We start from the raw sequence: 10,802 nt of genomic DNA on the forward strand, positions 1-10,802 counted from the left end.
ATAGGTTTTCTAACTTGACTACCGACTTAGGTATAGCATTGTTAGTGCTATCTTGCTGCAATTGTCGATCATGTTGGTCTTCATCAATTATTTGATTGGAGTAGGATTCTTTAGATGTGAGGACATTTACGATATCAGGATCCTCGTTGAATACTCTCCAATTTGTGATGTTATCAGGAATGGATGGTCTAAAGATTAATTCTATTGAGAATCTATCTGGACTAAAATCTTCTGAAAGAATAAGCTTAGAAGCTACATTAGCCAAAAGGTCTGCACTTGCATTTTGGAGTCTGGGAATTGAAGAAATATTAAATGCTATAAAATTCTTAGTCAGATCTTGAACTAAGGATTGATAACATTTTAAATGACCTGATAAGCAATGTATAGTATTACGTACCTGTCTGACCACAATCTCAAAGTCTCCGAAAACTTGAAGGTACTTGACGTCTAACCCGATTGCGTTTTACAACCCTTGGACCAAAGCCTCATATTCTGCTGTATTGTTGGTGCATTCAAATTCGAGTCTGCATGTTAGCATAATTTTATCTCCTTCTAGACTAATTAGAACGCATCCTGCTCCTGCTCCTTCGTTAGATTTAGAACCATCAAAAAATAATTTCCAAAACAAAGATTTATTTACAAGACTATCTAAAAAATTGATACATTTTGAACTATCAGTTCGAGAAAAATTTTCGACTTGGGACAAAACAAAGTGTTCTAAATAAGGTGACGTGTGAGCATTAAAATTGTTGAGGAAATAATCTACTGAGTAATTGCCAATAATGCTACTGTTATATGCTACTGGTTCATTTTCCCCCTCTAGCTCCGTTACTATGTATTTCCGATGTAGTTCTCGTTCAACTTTTATTTGATTTGGTTTACCATTATAGGGCAGCCACATGTGCGACCAGTCAATTGCGAAGTATCCATGAGGCTTTTCTGACCAATCCCTGCTAAGAATTAAGCCTTAAAATTCTGGAATATCAACAACTAAAATGTCAATAACTTGACATACCTTTGGGTTGGATGACAACCTTATGGTTACTTTATTTAGTTCGCCAATCACTTCGACTTGAGATCGATCTAGCTGAACTATGCACATAGTGGATTTCTGTGGTTGAACGTTTACCTTGGCACATATGGACTTTGGCAAAATATTCGATGAAGCACCAAAATCCACCAAGCAATTGTGCACACTTTTATTGAAAATTTCATAAGGAGAAATGGGGTAGTATGAGATCTCAATCTTCCTCCAATTAGAGCGATGTCATTTGGATCAATCTTATTGATTGCATTAGTTGGAGGTCTTCCCATGTAATGAGAAGCTTGAGAAAGTACAGCGGCAGGCAAAGGTGCAACTGGCACAGCATGTAATTCTTTCAACATTATCTTCTGTTGATGCTTTAACTTGCTCAATTCGTAAAGAGTGATGTTGGCCCTAGTCTTTTTCATATCTTCTATAATATTGTACTCCATTTCATCCGACACAATCACTGTTTTAGATGGAGTTGATGCATCTGTTTGGACTGGGCTGGTTTGAGTCGCTTTAGATGTCGTTTTCTTTGTTGCGACTTTATCCTTTATTGCAGAGCTTGCGCTCTTTGGCTTAGGGGTAGTTTGGGGAGGATCAAGCTGATTTCTACTTCATGTGCTAACTGGGAATACTTCTTGATCTTCTTCTTGTGGGAGGATGAAATCCCACATTCCTTGTAACTCTACAACTTCTTCTTCATCGGTTTTCCCTTTAGTGGCAATTTCCTCTTCCTCTTCTTTGGATTCCACATTTGAAATAGCATTGGGTGGCTTTGAATCCGTTGAAGGGCCTCTTTTAAAAGCTCTGTAGGGCTTTTTTGAAGAAGTTTCTGCTACTTGCTTCTTGATGTCAACCATTTCATTGGACATGGTCTTCAGAACATTTTGCAATCCTTCCAAATCAAATGGATCTTTTGTTTGTTTCTTCTTGGAATCTTCCTTGAAGGTGACTTTCTTGGATTTTCGTTCCTCTATCGTGGATTTCTTTTCAAGGGCTATTATACGCTTCTCCACTGCTATTGCTTATTTCATGTTTTTGGGTAAGGTTGTTTTAGTAGCCCTGTCCACGAAGATTGTTATGTTTGAGGGTAAGGCATTGATATACCATTCACTTCGTACTTCTTTGCTAGGCTGGGAAGTAGGATTTTATTGAAACATAAATTGAAATCTTTGATAGGCTCTCTTGACTCATCCCTAAGGTTAGATAGGTCGTTGATTGGTGTTGTCGTAGACCTGTCATCACCAAACTTGGTCAGGAATTGCTCTTGGAAGATGTCCCAACTGGTGATAGATCTAGAGGGTAATGAGAAATACCATGATCCGGTTGTTCCTTGCAGAGTATAAAGAAAACGTTGAACACCAGCATCTTCATTAGTAACCCCATTAAGATTAATGGATAGCATAGAGTTGTTTATATGCTCTTCTGCTAGCATGCCTGCCTCGGGATTAAACTTAGGCAACCATTTCTCAGGATGGGCTAGTATTTGACTCAAGGGTGCATGCATTAAGACTACCCCAGGATTACTCCATGGAGATTGGGCCATTGCCGAACTACTAACACAGGAAAGTGCAGAAGATGATCCCTGCATTTGGGAAGATGAGGATATTACGATTGCAGATGATTGAGGAGGAGTTGTGGGGGTTCCAGTGGATGGATGGACAATGATATGAAGTGGAGGAGTGGATGGTTGACTTCGCGGTGAAGAATTTGAGATGGATGATGATGATGAAAGAGTCTCACTATCGGACTCCTTAGGTGATTTCCTTGCTCTTTTCCTTTTAGGAAGAGGTAATTCGGTTGGTTGAACGCCAAACTTTTCACTCTTTAATCTAGTCAGGGGATGAGCAAGGTTATATTGCAAAGTCACGCTGCCTTGAGATTTATCAGATTTTTGAGGAGATAGAAAATCGCTGAAGTTTGTGAATTAGAGATTCGACTTCAGGAGGTTCAATGGTAGATTGTTCTGAAATGTCAGGGTTTGTAGCAGCGGTTGATGCTCCAGCGACTTCTAACTCTGGATTTAAGTGTAATGGAGAAGTCAGGAGAGATGGTGAGGGCGATTTACTTTCAGAATGGTTAATTCAGATTTAGATTTACTTGCCATTCGTAGTTCAAGCCCTCCTTCTAGCGCCAAATATGTTGAAGCCCCAAAAAGCGGGTCTACAACAAGGGGGAGACCCACCCGGTCCGGACCTTGGTTGGAAGCTCCTTATCCGTTTGGTATAGCGGTTCTGACTGGGGATATGAGACCAGTTTCCCAATCTATAGTGTGTGTGTGTAGAATTTGATGTTCCTGATCTAACAATTCCTAATTGAGATATTCTAATTTTAACTTTAATCTAATGCTATGCTATTGTAATCTAATAAGCAACAACATCTAAGTCTATACTAACCCAGGATGTAATTCTTTTACTATGCGATCCTAAAAGGTTTCAAATAACAACTGGTAATAAAGATCATTCAGCTATTATGAGAAAAGAAATCATTAAGGATGGACCACTTCGCATAAAAAGTTAGACGAAACAGTTGTGAAAAACATATCACATAATGAGCTATTCATATATTAAGCATAAACAAATAGCTATCAAAGTACAAAAGTTCCAAATGATAACTCAAGCATTCATGCATTAATACATAAACAACTAAAAACTGTATATCACTTTAACACATAAGCAGAAATGGTTAAGAGATAAAAGTACCATTTATAACTAGTCCTACTCATGAGCTTCAAGCGACAATGATTTATCTCTCTTTCCTCTAACATCCACTAAGAGTACAAAAGTGCAACATCAGTAGCAGATATCAAATGCAAACATCAACAAATATTGTTCCATTCATTCATCAAAACCTCCTTGGAGGGTGAAAAAGTGCATGTTCTGAGGACAAGTTTTTGATAAATTTCTAGACCCTTCTCTAAATGCATGAGAAGGGTTTAAATACTACTAACTAAATAACTTATTTACAGAAATTCAGGATACGGTTTAAATGACCGTCCTTTCTCTAAGAAAAAATAAAGCAAAACTATTTCTAAAATTAAATCTAATATCTAACTATTTCTGCATTTGCTCCTTAACGTTGCAAGCATTTAGTATTTTCTTGTGTAGAGATGGCTAACTGTCTTCTGCTTTTGGTTGAGCTAAGAAAATAGAATTGGCAAGAGCTAGCACCACCTCCTCAGCAAAATCGATGATATACTTGAGAGTCATCCACTGACTATGTGGCTTTACCGTGTATGCCCAGTAATAATCCTAGTTCAACTTGGTTAACCCTTTGGATTGCTTTTGCCTTTTCTTTAGATTTTTGTTTCCAGTTTGTTTTTTATCATTGCTTTCTTGCAATTTTCGGGCTTATAGGTGACTGAGCAGTTAGAAGCTTTCCTTCTCGAGCAATTTTCTCAGCGATGCGTGATTAGCGCTAGGTACTAATCGCGCATCGGAAACTACCTCTGTTCCTTGATCCGGGCTTCTCTGATGTGTTTTTTTGCCTTTTGTGCCTCTTTCTCTTATCGGGTATAAAGCTCAAAATTTGTAAAAATAATGATTTCGTGAGCTCTTGACCCTGAGAATTAAACTGTCTATTTCTAATATCAGCATCACTCAGTACCCATTTAACCATGGCTGTAAATGAGAGATATGTAATGGATGGCTCAGCAGAATTCTGTGAATCTGCGGCTCTGTTGCATGCGATATCTGTTTATAAGGGCGCCTTTTCTCTATCTTTGGACATTGGATCCTTACCCTTTTTCCCCATAGATTCCTGCACATTGCTTTGTGTAACTTTTGTTCTTCGTTCCTGCAGTTCACAAGGGAGGAGAGAGTAATGATAATATATAATGACAGGAAAGCTTTAAATGCCAAGGATATGCAAAAACACACCACCTTACGTGAACTGGCTCTTCGAAAAACACAAAACCATATTTTATTAACAACTGGCATATAACTCATTAATTATCATTAAAGCACGTAACCAATTCTTGGTTTATGGAAAAACTTTTTCTTGAATAATGAGCCAGGAAAATCTGTGATGGAATGTTTCTACAATTTGCATGGCAGTATCGCATTTCGCTATATCACATTACCGCAATTTCATCGTGTTGTTCTATCGCAAGGTTGTTTGATCGCAATATCGCAAAGATCGCGAGATCACAATATTGCAAGATCATAGATCGCTTAATCGTTACGTGTATTTTATGAAACTTTGCGATATGCGATATTGCATATTGGCGATTTTAAGGTTTTCCAACGTGAGTGTTTATTAATGCATGTGATGCGATGGAGTTCGCGTTGCAATCTCGCATTTTATCATTTTGACTCATAAGAAGATGCCCTATCATTCTTTGTGCAATGTGATATTTCTTAAGGAGTGACTTTACTTTCTTCATCATGAAACTTAAGCTTTTTAGATTTTTCAAAAGTATTTTCCTAAGTCCATGATGGTAAGTTTTATCCAAGAGGACATATAAGCACTAATTGATTTTTTAAAATTTTTTGACTAAGGGTCCCCACTTATATAGTGTTATTGCTAATACTAAATAAGGAGGGGGGTTGTTGGTGGCCACAACAAATAGTTTAGAGCCTTCCTCCAACAAATGTCCCATGGAAAGAGGAGCCAGAGGCTGAGTAGGCTTGAAGTGCAACATCTCATTTATGGACTCAAGAGTTATATGAAAGAGGACAGTTCCAGTTGGAGTAATACCTTCTCTTTGAGTAGGTTCATAATTGGCACAACACAGACGAATTACATCTGGTCATACATTTACAGAGGGGAGAAAGTATCTGGGCAGATTGGATTCCCATATCCCATAGAGATCAGTTTTGCTTAGGTGACTGTTCCTAATTTCACAAAATGCTAGGAGGTGTTTTTTGTCCCCAGTTAAGTCCTGTATTTGAAAATACCTATCAGCCAAGGGAAACCACTCCAAGTCCTTATGAGGAGCATTAAGGGGATCAATGTTCAGGGCCACTGGAGCTTCCATCACTCAATTTTCTGTAATTTTCCAACTTGGAATTTGGTTTTTGTAGCAAAAGTAGGTAAAATGACACTTTTGGGACTTTTCTCTGAGAATTACAGACCAAAGCCGACTTGTATTTAGCTCAGTGGGTGAATTTTGCAGAGGAAAACGAAGTCTACAGGGTTTTTTTTTTGGTAAAAATGGGCAAAAATGGTGGTTCTGGTGCGCTTATTTGAAGGTGGTTTGATGTTTTGAACTTAAATTTGGGTGTTTTGGAAATTTTGTAGAGGAAAGCTAAAAAAACGGGGTTTGGGAACGAAATTTAGGTAAATACCTGTTTTTATGAGTGCCCTATGAGGATTGCAGGTTGCGGGATGAGTTGGAAGACCAGATTGCGGGCTTGATTTGGCTTGGTGGCGGACTGTGTGGTCGAACACTGCTTTGAACGTAAACGGCATGCACAGGTTGCGTAGAGAAAATAAATGAAAATGAGTGAAAATGACGTTTTCATGCCTTTTTTAACAAAAAATTGACTTTGGCGGGCTTTTGGCGCGTTTCTGTCGGATGACGTCAGCATGACATGGTAATTTGTCATGTAGCGGGGTGACATGGTGCTGACGTGGTTGTGACGTCAGCTGATGACGCGAGGATGATGTCAGCAGGGAGGCAGCGGGGGGCGGTAAGTGGTTTGGGCCCCTCACCGCTTTTGGATAGAGGTGGTATTGGAGGGGAGGGCAGCGAGTAGTGCGGGAGGCTGCCACCTGTCCCAAGGTACGACGGAAATACCACCATCCCCCAGGCACTAAAGTACAGGTAGCGGAGGGCTAGCGATATTGCTGTGGGCCGTCCGATCTGCGAGCCATGATCCGACGGCTGGCGGTAACCGAAGTTGGCGGAGGGCTATGGTGTGGGACCTGCGCAATTAAATAATGAATTTAAACATTTTGCGGTGTTTTTCCTTTGTTTATCCGATGGGTTTTGTTATTTATTTAACCAGAGGTTAGATAAATTCCAGTGCTGTGTATGCGGAGGGTTGTTAATGGCCCCAGTTGAACCATTAATCCCATAAAACATTAATATATGGCTATAATTAGCCGGGGGTCGGGATATTTACACTCTTTTTGGGGTTTTTCATATAGTTATATAATATGGGCATGGGGGAAAATATTTGTGTAGGAATTATAATATAAAGTTAATATGTTAATATGAAAGATATGTTCAAACAAAGCACTAAGTTAAAAGTGAAAAACTTAGGCTTAGGGAAATGAAAGGGCGCCAAGCTATGAAGTTGGGAAAACTTAGCATACTGGAAGAAAAGCATTTTTACACAAGAAATGTGGCTTCGTTATCTTAAGTAAAAACAGAGTTTCACTTAGTCTTTTTCATGAAATGAAGTGAACTAGGAGTACTGAGCAGATCCCAACATCCTTGTGGGGAGGTTAGCAAGTGTTTTTTGGAGAAATGTGGAGGGAAGTTAGTCATGCTTCATCTGTTTTGTGACCACATAGTTGCCATGATACTTATGATTTCCATGAGATGAATTATCTTTAAAAGACAAAATTGCTTATAAACCTGCTTCTGCAACATCAAAACTGCCTACCCAACCTATTACACCTAACATTTTTTCTTCCTTTTTCCTTGGGTGCATTTAAACTAGCAAACCCTTACTCTCTTCCTTTCTTTTAATTGCCATCCTATCTAAGTTTGCCCTTATTTATTCCACGGGCTCAGATTTAACTGTTGAGCACCATTGCTTCTCTACCTAACTTCTTATCTGCCAAGCTTGAACTGTTTGGACAGGTTTTATTCTCTACCTCTAAAAACAGTAAATTTAAACGTGGACTGGCCAAGATTAAGCTGTTTGGCCATCCATCAAGTGTGGCAAGAACCAACTGATTGCACACATTCAACTTCTTTGCAAAAATAGGATAGTAGTGGCATTTTGGACTAGCACACTTTCCTGGTCTTCTTCATTTGGGGTTCATTTCCTTTCTTTTCGACCAATTCACTCTTTTTGCTCTTTGATCTTTCTTTTAGGGCATACCCTCTTTTCATTTTTTAATCTTTTGATTTTTTTATTTTTATGTTTTAAATATGGAACCTTTGCAGCATGGAAAGGATGAACATATTTGGCATTTTACCAGTCAATCATGAAATATGACACCTATTGGTATAGGAGCATAACACAGTCAAACTATGATGGACCCTTATAGGGTAGTCTCATATCACAAAGGACTCAGAAGGAAGAGAAATGGGTGTACTACATTGGGATTTGTAGATTAATTGGGAATGAGATACTGCGAGTTGGAGTGTTGTTGGAGTTTGATACCTTCGCCCTAATGATGTTTGGAATTGATAGTGGACCATGGATGACATGGGAAAACCTTTACACTAGTTGTTTCATTACCCTATACTAGAGGTGACTTACTATTCAAAGAGATAGAGCACTGAAGTTTACGGTGGGAAAGAACATCCAGGGTTCGTTAGTGGTTTTTATCAAATAAGTGTTCTAAACATTCTTTTAACCTGTTTATTTCTTGTGTATACTCTATTATATATCAATTGCTTATAGTTATCTATCTTCCACATTTTATTATATCACTTTAGTTCTTTCTATGTTATAAATTGTTATCATATTAGTTTTAGAGTTTGGTTGCATTTCCCATTCGGGTTGATGGGGGACGTTACATCCATGGACTTTTCTCCATGATGAAATCCACATCAATTTATGAAGTAATTCCATTTGAGGTTAGATTAAGCCCTTTTGTAACAAATATGCACATAACATAATACAATTTTTTATATATTGGCACCCGTTAGAGTGAATGGACCTTCATTATTCCACCCACTAAATTCCTTATACTTGCACCATGTTTCAAATATGCACTTTGATATCACAAGTGACTATACTACCATAAATTCTCTAAACATAGTTGTCAACTCCTAGCTTGTGACTCTTCCCAGTCTTCATATGCCTACCCATAATGATGATTCACTTGTCCCATGAGAAAAAAATCACTTATTTTGTTCCCATCATGCATTACAATCATCACTACTTAACATTCATTTCTCTATATTTAGGAATTACCAGCATTTCTATAAATTCATATGCGTCCTATTGTCACTCTTCACCCAACAGATCTCTGTATGCCTATTATTTTCCATGGTTGATTATTTGTACCAATAATCGGCCATAGTTATCATAATATTAATATCTCTTTTATTTATATAGGTATCTTGTATATCCTAATCAAATATTCTACTATAACATAGAGTATTTAGACCTAATAACCAAGAGATCATACAAACCTTCACATATATCATCATTTATTTGCTAACATATTGAATAGTCATAATAATCAATTCCTTTCCATTTTGTTCTATTGAAACTTGAGTCACACTTACAAACTAAAACAATCATCCTGGATGTATTCTCCTTTCTTTTATCAATACAATAACCTTTTGTATCTCTTTACTCTTTGTATTTGATCTATAATTAAATCTACAATAGAGCTTAAATTGTTTTATCCTTGTAATTTGATCTCTTATGAATATACTTTTACATAACACTCTACTTGGGTGTCATTGATACTAATTAGTAGTCTCGAAGCTAAGTATAAAACAATTTTCATTCCATTCTTTTATACCTTAAATTTAACCTATCCGTCCATACATATGTGCCATTCATAAATATGATATATCTATGTGTGTGTGTGTGTGTGTGTGTGTGATTTATGTATATATATATATATATATATATATATATATCCTTCCTCACTCAACACTTACATCTACTATGCACATCTGTCATCTAGAATTTGTTTTACCAATAATAACATTTTATTGAAAATAATCTTTTTTGAACAATTGCACTTTTCAATGAGCATAGATGCCTTTATCATGAAACTTTCTAAATAAACAAAATGAATATTTAGAAAATTCGGTCATTCTATCATTTTCTCCTCTTAATTACCTCTTCAATGACTACTCCCTTGCTTAATTTTAACCATTGAGACGAAATTTATAATCCTACAAATTTTATAAATTTGTATCCATTTTTTGCACATTCCTCTCTAGCACACTTAATTTCAAACACCAACCTCTACCACTTGTAGAGGAAAATCTACCAAAAATTAGAAAAAATATTGTAGGATACATCACTCCTTTATTACCCCCCAAAAAAAAATTCCTCTATCCTTAGCTTCCCATTAAAAAATAAACATAGGAAACCTTTTTGTATATGTCATCCTTGATGATGTGGCGACTTCAGTCCATGTAGCACCTTGAGGAAATTCAATGTCACTCACTTCCCACTATAGTTATACCCCATAATCCTTTATCACATACTTCTCTCTCTCCTCTTCCTCTGTCATCTTCTTTTCTTTGTTATATTTTATTTTTAGCCCTGCCTATACTTGGTTTCTCACTGAGATTTTTTCTTTTTACCATGGATAGGATAGAACTACCACCTCCTTTGCCACCTGTCCACCTAGAACTTTCATGTATCCTAAGGAGATGGGTGGGTCCTATCTCACACACTTTTCCTCCTAGTGCATAAACTATTCACGCACTTTATTGTATGGTGGAGGTTAGGTGTAAATTGGTAGCTTTGATCAATAGAAGAAATATTAGTTACAGGGAAGTTAATGGAAAATAATCTTCATACCATTAGGAATATTTTTGTATATATGCCACAATCCCATTGAAATCATAACATTTTTAAGCATTTCTAATTGAACTTTAAAACCATTGATATTGCTTTCGGTATGTCGCCCTAACATCATTCCTTTACCCCATCAGTGTTTACCCTAGTCCCTA

The sequence above is a fragment of the Pinus tabuliformis genome, chromosome 4_2 (assembly GCF_031772625.1).
Source record: "Pinus tabuliformis cultivar Carrire ecotype Pingquan chromosome 4_2, CPIR1, whole genome shotgun sequence".
Classification (NCBI taxonomy): Eukaryota; Viridiplantae; Streptophyta; class Pinopsida; order Pinales; family Pinaceae; genus Pinus; species Pinus tabuliformis.